At 33.6% G+C, this 12,136-nt stretch overlaps 3 long non-coding RNA genes across 10 annotated transcripts; all 3 read left to right on the top strand.

The window, feature by feature from the left end:
• The first annotated feature begins 489 nt into the window (after positions 1–489).
• On the top strand, positions 490–1,403 carry LOC106326391. Of its 2 annotated transcripts, none has more exons than XR_001267219.1 (3): positions 490–697; positions 771–830; positions 1,017–1,403. It is a non-coding gene; the product is annotated as an uncharacterized LOC106326391 (long non-coding RNA). The 2 variants fall into 2 exon arrangements; XR_001267220.1 differs by having other exon boundaries at positions 1,007–1,403.
• A 5,987-nt stretch (positions 1,404–7,390) lies between these two features.
• On the top strand, positions 7,391–8,121 carry LOC106323073. The gene is made up of 3 exons (XR_001266638.1): positions 7,391–7,481; positions 7,605–7,781; positions 7,852–8,121. It is a non-coding gene; the product is annotated as an uncharacterized LOC106323073 (long non-coding RNA).
• Positions 8,122–8,210: 89 nt separating this feature from the next.
• LOC106324864 lies at positions 8,211–9,578 on the top strand. 7 transcript variants are annotated; one of them, XR_001266748.1, is made up of 6 exons: positions 8,211–8,291; positions 8,377–8,508; positions 8,586–8,634; positions 8,721–8,845; positions 9,126–9,275; positions 9,389–9,578. It is a non-coding gene; the product is annotated as an uncharacterized LOC106324864 (long non-coding RNA). The 7 variants fall into 7 exon arrangements; XR_001266749.1 differs by having other exon boundaries at positions 8,211–8,297; positions 8,419–8,508; XR_001266746.1 differs by having other exon boundaries at positions 8,211–8,297.
• The last annotated feature ends 2,558 nt before the right edge of the window (positions 9,579–12,136 follow it).

Raw genomic sequence — 12,136 nt, 5'->3', positions numbered from 1 at the left:
ACAGTCAATTTAACGAGTTCCCGGCCCTCGGTGCGGTACGTCTCGTGGGAGAACTCCAGCTCCCAGGTTCCACTAGATCAAAGAGACTCTAGCAACACCAAATCAGTGTGCTAGATAGTTTGTTTACAAAAAACCAAATACTCCAAGCTAGAGGATACAACAAAGCCCTTAGATCAAATAGACTTAGGTCTAAACTATTTATCTTGTATTGTTGTCTCCTTCCTCTTGCTTATTGCTGATTGATCTGATCCTTGTTTCCCTAAACGTTCTGTGTATTTCCTTAGACTGCTTGACCTAACAACATATTTATATATGTGTTAGCAAGGTACACGGGGTACACAGGAGATGGGCCTGCGTCCTTGTCTTGGCCCATAGGAGTGATGCTGTCGTTGGCCCAGGTAGAATATCTGAAGCCCAAAACCTTAGATAGATGACTATTATTTCTGTAGAAGCTATGGTACTTCGATTACTTTGCTCGGGAGCAGATCTTTGCGTTGCCGCTCCTCTCTTGCTTCGCTAAACAAACGTAATGCTTTTTGTTTCTTCCATATTCTGATTCCCCTTTGGGTTTTACCGAGTGAGTTTAACCTTCACTGTTCTGATTTTCTGGGTTTCAACAAGTAAAAGAAGAAGAGAAAAGCAAATTGGTTGGTAACTTTTTCACGAGCTGTGGCTTGCATAGGCTGGGGAAGGAAAGGTTACACTCTGATCACTAGTAGTATGATTAGCTCGTGTAAAAATTGACACTTTTGGTCTTCTTTTGATTTCAGACTCGTGGGTAGCTGAGTCCATTTGCAGGGACTAAACATCTTGATGTGGCCGCCGAGCGGGTTAGTAATTACAATTGATTTTCTTTTTTTTTTCTCTTAGAGTTTTGTAGTTGAAAATGTCTATTCTCTTTTCATACATATTGTTCAATAGATTGTTTTTCAAATGCTGGTGATGTATATTTAAAATATATTAGCTGCCTAATCAATGTTTATAATATATTTTCACTATATTACAGTTCTTTACAGTGATATTCTGCAATTGAGGTTGTATATGCGGAGAACAGTGAGAGATGCAGCAAGAATGAAAAGGAAGATGTTGAGGGTGATCTCTTGGTGATATCTCACATAATATACAATGTCCACAACTTTTGTACCTTATCAGTTTCTTTTTTTTTCCTGATCTCAGTGGTTATGCAATGCAGACAAGTCACCACATGAACCTTGTTTGGCTTGTGAAGTGACTCAAAGAAGATCGTCGAGTGACTAGCTTTAAAGATTCATGTTGTTGTCTGTGTAATGTCTCTGTCTTAGCTATGTGGTGGAATGATCTCTAGTCCCATGTCTAATAGTGTAGTTTATGATCTATATGTGTACTTTTTAAGTTGTGGTTGCTTTTGTAAACTTGAAACTAGATGTTAATGAAACTAAGTTAGTAAATATATTTATATCTAAATTTTAATTGAAAATTAAAAATTTAAAAATTTAAATCTCATGAAACTAATAAATCAAAATCTCATATTATGCTAACTCAAGGCAAACCCCATAAAGCTCAGTTGTTAAACCAATTTTCAGAATTATAGACTTGTCCATCACCATAACTGTAAACAAAACAACTAGAACCCTAAATAAGTTCTTCTCGTTAACTTACAACAGCTGGCTCATCATTTTGAACTTTTAAGAAGTAAAATCAACTAAGTTTATAATCATAAACATGTAACACTTTCACTAAAAGTATTTTTCGGAAGTCTTCTCAGAAGACTTAAATTTCAAACGGAAAATTAAAATATAAGCGGAAAACATATGGCTTGATATTCTTGAAGTTACTTAACACTTTTGAAAGTTAAAAAACATATCAGAAAATTACTTAGCAAGTTTATAAAAACTAACGGAGAAGACTTCTACAGAAATCTTCTCGAATTAGTTAGAAACATTAATATATATGAATGTTGGTAACCTCGTAATTAAAACCAACTAAGTTATGAATTTCATTCAGGAGCTCCAATATTAACTAATATACAAGAATTAGCAAGAAAATGTTAAAAAACGTTTATAGTCTTAGAGAAAATGAAAGTTTATTAAACATTGACTTAGAAGACTTCTATTTAAATCATTTTTGCAATTAAAAATTTACAAAGAAAGACATCCAGGGAAGTCTACTCTACAGCATACTTCTTTAGAAGTTTTTCTTTGTAAATATTGGCTTACTGTTGTTTTTGAAAAAAAACTCAAAAATACCAAAGAAGATTTACCAGGTAGAAAAAATCTAGGATAAACATGTTAGTTTTGCAATTGACCGAATTGTGTCAAAAATTTGAGTTTTTCTAGAAGATTTACACGGAAGTCTGCCACCAGAAAAATAAAACTTAATATTTTATTTTGCTAGAAGACTTCTATGTAAGTCGTCTCAGGTTATTTTTTCAATTGATAAATAAAACTTAAATATTTAATTTTAACAAGTCTTCTTTGATAACCAAAGGTTTGACCAGAATCTCGTAATAAAACTCTAGGTGTAAGTTTTCTCTCGAAAGACTTACATGTAAGTCTTCTAAATAAAATTAAATATATAAGTTTTATTTTTCAATTGCAAAAGTAACCTGAGATGACTTTCACCAAAAGTGAGAAGACTTTCACCGAAAGTGAGAAGACTTTCACCGAAAGCGAGAAGACTTCTGGTGGAATACTTCCATGTAAGTCTTCTAGAAAGAGCCAAATTTCTGATACAATTCAGTTAATTGCAAAACTAACTTGATTACTCGAGAAGACTTACGTATAAGTCTTCCCTGGTATTTTTGTGATTTTTTTGTTAACAAAGAAAAGTTCGAAGACTTCCAAGGAAGTGTTCTCTACAAAACAGACATAAAGTCAATTGCAAAACTAACCGCTAAGAGCAACCTCATCGGTTGACTTCTAAGGAGCAGGTCCTTAAAAATTAAATATTATTATTTTTGTTAAGTATTTAAGTTTTCATTTAAATGAAACATTTAATTTATCTGGATAAAGACATGTGGCAAAAGATGTATTAGGATAGCGACGTGTGGAGAGAGTGATTTTTAAGGGTTCTTCCCCCGGGATCGGTTCACTCTCTTTCCTCGTTTTCTTTTATTTATTTATTTTTTATGTTTAGAAACTGGTTAAAACCTTTCGTTGGACATGCTCTGAGTTGACCAGAAGACTTTCGTATAAGTCTTCTGCAACCAGAAAACTTGTATGGAAGTCTTCTGGCGAACACATCTGGAAAAAAAAATTGATTTCATACATTCAATCAGTGATATAACTTACTTAGCTTCTCCAAGCACACAGAAGTTCAACGAGAAAGCGACTCACTTGTTAATGACCAAGAATCTTGAGCTTGAATGGCTCTACGAACCTTTAAAATTTAAGAGTCAAAATCTTGGATTTTTGGATGAATAGAGAGAGAAAGTGAAAGAAATGTTATTTTAGTGCATAAGAAATGATATAGGAGGAGTGAAAATTGAATTTTACGTGCATTAAGACCTTCAAATTGGTTGTTCATGGTAGTTGGTGTATTGATAGCAATGACAATATTGTAAATACTTGAGGAAGATGATGATGGTAGAGTAAAATGCTCATTTTTGTAAAAAAATAATGGCATTTCCGTGAATAATCCGAATTTTTGGAGTAATATGGTAAATGAAAGTTCCAAAAAAATCGTGGATTAGTTTTGTGTTTGACTTTGAGTTTTGAATTATTTTTGCAACAAGCCCTAAGATAAATAACAAAAAACCCCTAACTGTAAACATATATACGTAGTAGTGAGACTAAAACGAAAAGGTATTGTACTCATCTATTGTTCTTTTATTTTACGATTTAATTTGAATATGGATTAGTTTACGTTCTATATTATATTATTTTTTGCCGTAGTAACTAAAATCCTATTAATTTGAGTATGAACTATTTTTTTCATACTAATTTGAGTATGAACTGATTTTTATATTAGATAGTTTGTTGTATTAGTTTAGTTTTAGTATGAATTTATTGCATGAACTAGTCTTTAAATTGATATTAATTAATTCATTCATTAGTCAACAATATATTGGTGCACTATTTTAATATACTATCATATATGATTCTAATGAAAATTCATTATTATTAATTGTGAAATGATTTCAAGATAATATTCTAATGAATTTATAGAATTCTTGCGATTAATTAAATATATTATTTTTGTATCATTCAAAACATGTTTTTAAATGGTTAATCTATTTTAGGGAAAATATAAAATTATCATTTTTATTTATCCAGAAAAATTAAAATTATTATAAAATTTAATATATTGGTTAATATATGAAGATACTATTTTACAGTTTTAATTTAACGGCAAAAAAATTAAAGCTACAATTTTTACCAATCGGCCCCAAGTTGTCTAGAAAACTAAAATATGACTGCAGAGAATTTTATTTCTAGAACAAAAATTAGTAATTTGCAAAGCTACAACAAATAAAGTTACATCAAATAAATCTACAACTTATTTTTTTTTGCAGCAAAAACATAAAGTTACAGTTCAGCGCAATCACTCTCTATATAGTGGAACCAAAGTCTGGAAAAGTTAATGAGAAAAAATTATAAAACGCATGTGTATATGCTTTATATTAAGACAAAATTGGAAAAATGACATTTTGAACTTTTGTTTGTCCTTATAAGACTTCTGATATTTTTGGCAATTCTGGACATGTTTTACCCTTATTCTATGGGAAAATAGTAAACTGAATATTAAAAATGTTAAAAAATATGAAAACTATTAGAAATATAAGTATGACAATATATTTGTTTAAATTTTTTATTTTTAAAAATGGAATCATATTTTATTTTATCTTCTAGCTACAGTTAGAATACTCATTCTAGTTATCTACTTAGTCTATAAATCAGATAATAAGTGTTAAACATAGATATATCAAGGATATTAACGTAAACTAACCTTTCTTGTGTATTCTAACAAGTCTAGAATTTGTTGCGTTATAATCAAGAAAGATGTCTTCAGTCTACCTAGAACTTGATAACGACATATAGCCACAACTCAACGATATAGCTTGGCTAGATTAAGTGCCATAGCATGTTATGCCTTTTACGTTATATGACGCCTATACGAAGAATATGTTTCCCATCTACTCTACTGTGTTCTGCGTAGGTAGTATACATATTTTAGGCAAATCCGTAAAATATGAAAACTTCCATATTCGGTTAAAGATGTTTCCTAAATCTAAACTAAATCTACCCTAAATCTCTCAAATAATATTGTCTTCCACGTTTTTCTCCTCATCGCACTCCCATGATCTTTTTCTCTTCGTTCTTGGTGTTTCCCTCTTCTTCATCCACATAATCATCTCTTCTCTCTATCAATGCAACATGGTTCCAATCTATGTTAAATCTAAATAGTTTGATTCCTGCAGGATAAAGAAAGGACCACGATTCAAGTGTTTCTCATGTATATATACACAAAGATAATTTACCAAAAATAATTGGGTTCAAAGTGTGACATAAGCAGAAGCTGTAGCAGGAGATGCTCATGTGTTCTTGCTAATCATTTTTGTCTTTCTCTCTTCTTTTACAAAAAGTCTCTTATGCCTCTCCCAATATCTATGTACTTTCAAGTGTCTTACGAGCTTCTTGTGCAGACAAATTTGATAAATACACAGGATTATGATGTCTCAGAAAGTGGCTCAAATTTACATGTTAGACTTAAGATATGATAACTTACAACAATGTTAACTCCTGAATAATTTTAACAAGAATGTTTTCTCGTCTTGTAAGACCTTTAACTTAGAACAATTTGAATTCAAGATAACTGCCTATGGTTTTGCATTCAAGATACCTATTATAGTTGCCTCCAGGTGAACCTGAGCCTCTGGTTCACCGTCAAACTCATTGAAATCCAGCAGCTTAGGCGGTATTGCGCACCGGATTAGAGCCCAATTCAATCTTTCAAAGAATTGATATCGTTTAATCTCTGTAGAACCTTTCTCTGACTGGAGCCTGTTCTCTGTCTCCTTAACCAAAAGCTCTCTTATGAAGTCCTTTGCCTGAAGACTGCCAAGCGGGCTGTCAGGAAACTTGAGGTTCTGCAACACAACATTGCTCAAAGTCTTGTCGCTGCTGTAAACTTCTTTTTGAACAGAATATGCCATGATCTTTTAACCTTATTTTTGAAGGTCTTCTTCAAATATATATCTTAAAACAAGTATCAATGTGAAAACAAATCCAATAGCTCAATGTGAAAACAAATCCAATAGCTTGTGCGGAAAATAAACTAGAACTTTGAGTCTGTAACAAGTCGAAAACATATTGGTCTTTATGAAGTTCAATTTGTCAGATTCCCCAATCTCCTTCGAGAACTTTATGAACCCTTTACTTGTTTGATTGTAACCCTAAAGTGAAAGATACTTTTTTAAAACGATACGAAACAGATGAATAAATTGAAAAAAACTGAAGAGTAAGATTGAAGGTACCTTCATCTTGGCGGTGTTCATGGCAATATATAGATCTCTGAAACTTTTAAAACCCTAGTTATACTGAATACGAAGAAGATGATGAAACAGTGATGGATGTGATCATGATAGTGGAGAGACGCCATTGAAGGACTTTGAAAGCTTCGGCTGCGGGAAGATAGATAATTGAAAATGAAAATTAGGGTAAACGTGTTTCTACGCTTCCTTGTTTTTTACTTTTTTTTTCTCAAATTTAATTAGTATATATTATATATTTTAATTAAATTTAATTGGTTTAATCTAAGGGTAATATGATATTAATATTAATCTAAATCCTATTTTCCCAAATAATCATGAGAAAGTTCTAAATGGACTAACCTAAGTTCAATACGTCCCTTTTATCCAATTTTCTCTTGTATTAAATATACGAAGATTGTAGGCGATATATTCCTCTGTTACTTTATGGAATCAGTTATGAATACATTTCTCATGCTTGCATGAGTAAGAGTACATTTATTACTGGAATGAGGGTAATATTTCTCTTCGTAAGATGAATCAATTTGAAATCTTAGTAAATTTATATGTATAATTACGGTAATGAATTCTAGAAACTTTATATTGGGTTCACTTTTTTTTTTTTTGAGCGAATATTGGGTTCACTAAAACAGTTGTCTTAGTGTGCATACCATGCATGTAAAATGAAATTATTGGAAATATCTAAACCAATAAAGTAGGCTTTGCTCTTTTCTCTTTGCGCCACGTCAGCATGGAAGGAGGGGCAATCGCTAACACGTGGCATCTCCAATTTATTATGTTTCGCTGATACGGTTTGGACCAGCAACTTCATTTACTTAACCAAATCCATTGGCCCAAAAGTAAGTTACACAAAGACCCATTTTTACAAAACTTAAATGGGCCTAGAGGTGAAGGTGGAGATCAGTAGATTCGCAATCCGTCGTCTCTTCTGCTACCTCCTCTTTTTCTCGACGGCGTTACTAACGTCTATAATGCCTCCAAATCAATTAGCCCCACTACGTGTTATTGAATGGTGATTCTTCGGGTTCTCCGTTAAGCTTAGATATTGTATATATATATATCGTCCTTTGATTTACTGAGAGTCTGAGACTCATGTTTTTTGTTTGGTTCTGTCTCACACTATACCTTGCCAAAGTCAAGCTGTAATGGAAATTTACCAAAGTCAAACTTTCTGATCTGAAGGCTGGCCGTTGTAAGGAGGTTTGGGTGTCCCTCTGCTTCAATTCTGTGAAGCTCGAATCTGAAGAAAGGAGGCAAGCTTATTGGAGTTGACATGGTGTTGTTGGACCAGAAGCTACTAAAAACTTGCTGTGTATGTCTACTTGCTTATTTAGGATAACCTACTTCGACTTTCATAATAGCTACACTGTTTTTGCTTGCAGTCAACCTTGATTCAAGGCTCCATTGCCTCACACCGGTTTAACAGTTTCGAGAATCTACTGAGGGAAGGAGGAGTGTATGAGCTCAGTGTTTTTGATGTTGCTAGAAGTAACAACCATTTCAACGGTCTGTGTTCGATTCACCGAGCATACCAAATTTTGTCGAGTTGAGGAATCCCACGACTTGCATTCCAACTGAGATGCTCTGGTCTCGCAAGTATGAACAGATGACTCTGGCTGACGGCTCTAGCTGACAGCAACGTCTACTTGTCAGGCATGTATTTCAGCTAATCATTCTCCCTATAAATCTTCTTATAACAGATACCTATCCCACTTGAAGTAACAAAAATAATTTCTCAGATATTTATGGGGAGATAGGAGTATCAGCACCATTTACAGTGACGAAATCAGACCATTCAGCGTGTTATGTTGACAATTTAAATGTACATGTACGTTACTATTTTGTCTGAAGTTATTTATGTTTGGGGTTGCCTTGAACTCTGTTTGTTTCGGAAAAACCTCAAATAGCTCTGCAGGTCAACCACTGTTTGTGTTACTGTGTTTGACAAGGTCGTAAATCTCCTCCATGACAAGTTCGAACTCTTGGGTGTGAAGCCTATCCAATGGTTGCAACAAACATAAATCCCAAATTTGTTGGTGGTAACACTTCTACTTTGTTTATGTGACTATTTTATAGTAAGTACCAATTTTCATGCTAGCCTATTGTCTTAATGCAGGTTGTTTATTCTACAATGAAAGCCTAGCCACGCATGGACTTTTAAAAGAGTAATTTACTTCTAAATATAATTGTTGTTTCAACCTTTTTCAGCTTATTCAGCACTCAAATCTCACATTAACCATACGTGATGCAGGTTTTTTTGTTGAGGTGAGGCTGGTTCCAAGTATGGTGGTCTTAAGAAACTTGAGTCAGTCACGCTCCAGGAGCTTAATAGCTATGTTTCTCAATTCAACCCCCCATGTACGTCCACTTAATAAGGTATACTTCTAAGACTCCATCAAGCTGAGCTTTGTCACCTGCGCTTACATAACATGTTTAGTAATTGACTATATTTTAAAAATCTTATGTTGCGTACAACTGCTCCACCTTCAAACCCTTGAAAATATTTTTTTTTCTAAATCTTTCCTTTTGCATATGATTATCTGATAAATGATGCAGTTTGAATAAGATTTTAAATTGTCAAGACTCTCCAATGAATTTTGTTTCATTGTACTCAGCTTATAGCATCTAACTAATGTATTTCACTTATGTTACCCAGAGGCTGTGGAATTCATTTGCAAAGGTGAGGTGGCTGATATTGACACAACCAATGGATAGTGCTGCATATCATGTTCTATGTGCTCGCGCAAGGTGCTTTGTGGATTCACATCTTTCAGCTGCTCCGGATGCAGTGATAAGAAAGCAGTAGGTGTGGTCAGATGATGTTGTCCTCACTAGAATTTATTTTATTGTGTAGACTACATACACTGAGTTTAAAAATCGGCGATGAAGCTTACACATTCTTCAAGTTCCAATGTGCAGGTTCCGAGTGCAGATGGCGGTAGAAGACGTCACCAATGCAGCTCTTTTTGTCGCATTTGATGAGGAAATCACCAAACTTTCTTTAGGTAGGAATCAGAGTTAGATTTGAGGCCAGTTGTGTTGGATTTGATGTTGTACACAATGAAAACATTTCATGTTATATGTTTAATTCTTGATTTTGATATGTCAATCGAAGAGTGGAACTATATACAAAACTTGAGGGGAAGACGACTTATTTCCACACCAGAACTATCATATAGTAATAGATGTACACAATCTTTGAACCTCGATCTAATTGCACACAAATTAAGTATGACAACCTAGTTCCACACACTATAAAAGTTCAAAACCTGTTTCTCCCTAAACTTTGAATGACGAACTAATACCAACAAATAGCGGTTTAAAGTTGGTTAGTGTTTTCTGTTTTAAAATTTAACCAATGACTAACCTAACTAAACCAAAACGACCCGATTAGAGAATATAAACCGGATTAAATTGACCTAATACAATAGGATCTAATAAACCAGCCCAAGACCCGACTTAAGCCAATTCGAAACCTAAAAACTTAAATCCCCAAATCATATTCTTTTGTCTCTCTACAACAAAGTAATTTTAAGAATGAAGAGGACAGTGATGAGAGATGATGCTAAAGGAGGAGGATGACTTTAGAATACAGTGATGATTCCAAAGATGACGATGAGGAAGATGAAGAGATGAATCGTCTCTACCTATAAATTAAACTCAAATCCAACTCATTCAGACTTTATCAAGTTTCTTCAAGAATAAATGGAATAAAGAGAGTGTGTGGAAATCGAAATCTCTTATGGGTTTGTCTATGTGGGAATCAAATCTCTTTTCTGGATTTTTAGATTTTAGGGTTCTAAATGATGAAATCGATTTGGGGGATTTTAATAGGGGTTTGGGTTTGATTTTAATCGATTTGTAGTTGGATCTTCGTTTGGGTCGGATTATACCAATATCAACCGATACAAATTGGTTTACTATCGGTTAATGTCATAAACCATTAAAGCCAAGCATAATCTTGGTCTGTGTGGAAACGGGTTTCGAACTTTCATCATATGTGGAAATAGGTTGTTATACTTAGCTGGTGTGCAATTAAGACGAGATTGAAAGATTGTGTACATTTGTTACTATATCATAGTTCTTATGTGGAAATAAGTCGTCTTCCCAAACTTGAGGTAAGTATAGCAAAATACTATAATTTAGCTGTTCTACACTGAAGAAAAAAGAACACAAGGTTTAGAACATTGAGTGCATTGTAAAACTACATTGTGAAACCAGGCATTAGCACAAAAATATGCAAAAAAATAAACAAGAGAGATCACTCAAAAAACGTACTTTCTGATAGCAAAGTTAAGAAGCTGATTAAGAATCAATAAATAACACAAGAGTGAGTATGATAACAATTTGAAAGCAAGATGCAACCAGATCAGAGATTGACTATAATGATATATCGAGACTTTATTTGTTTACCATATTATATATATAAATCTTCAAGATTACACACAGTTTTAAAAAGATGAAAGGTTCCAAGGCCTATCATTTTTCTAACATTACTACAGCTTAGAAAGTCACAGATAATATCTCTCATGATTTGTGAAACAGTGCCAAGAACAACATTGAATTTGGTATCAATGTCTATCATGAACAAGGAACTCAGATCCTTTGTCATAGCTCTATAAGATTGAATCTCTGAAATGAGATCATAGATTCATAAACCCAGGTTGATCTCTGAAATGAGACCATAGATTCGTAAAATGCCAAGCCTAACTCCACTTTTCACAATAAAAGATATTATTCCTACATTGATCTTTAAAGAGATGTCAAATGATTGAAGATTTCACAACATTTTGTGAATGTAAGAAGCGTCTGTGAGATATCTAAGACGTCGTTGTTGGTCGCATAAGAAACACAAAATGAGTTTCTTGAGGACTAATAAGTTTTCAAGAATCTATTATTATATAATTCACTACTTCAATCCAAATCTTCTTTTTTTTTGAGTAAAAGATTTAATACTTTGGTTCTCTCGATGTTTCCCGCTCTTTTCTTCCGAACTTTCTCAAACTATGGTCACTTCTTTAATCTCAACCCATTCAAGAGTACAAAGAAAGCCATCTGGCACAACAGTAGATTCAAGATTCTCTGGTTCTACTTCCTTCAAATTAAGTGGGACTCTGATTCTCACTCACGAGTTATGACAACACCAAAACCAACCATTAAACCAAATGAATACAAATTCTACGAATGCTCCCACAAACCAACACATCATTTGATAAATAATATTGAAAAGTTTCATTCAACTTGGCCAAACATTAGGACACATTTGCCATGAAAGTTTGGCATCCGCTGTAGGTACTAAAAATTTGCAGACCTAACAACCTACTACTTCCACTACCTATCCAAATATTTAAATAACAACTTCCCACAACACCGGCGGCAATCATCAAACCACATCCCGCGCGTAGCGCGGACTAACCACTAGTATATTAATATAAAATAGACATTCATTCTTTTCTGGTGAAGCCATCTCATCAAATAGAAAAAGCAGAAGATACAAGAAATTCTAAAACTATATTGCTTTCTTTTAAACTCCATTGTCTTTTGTAATATCCGTGTGGGCAAGGCCCATTAAAGTCCAGCTCTGATTATCTTCTTTGTCCATAGGATTTCCTCGACTACGTGATGTTAGGAGTTTTCAAGGCTCCCAAGACAAATGTTGTAGTATAA

Source organism: Brassica oleracea, chromosome C2 (genome assembly GCF_000695525.1).
Source record: "Brassica oleracea var. oleracea cultivar TO1000 chromosome C2, BOL, whole genome shotgun sequence".
NCBI lineage: Eukaryota > Viridiplantae > Streptophyta > Magnoliopsida > Brassicales > Brassicaceae > Brassica > Brassica oleracea.
This window is presented reverse-complemented; position numbering and strand designations above follow the sequence as displayed.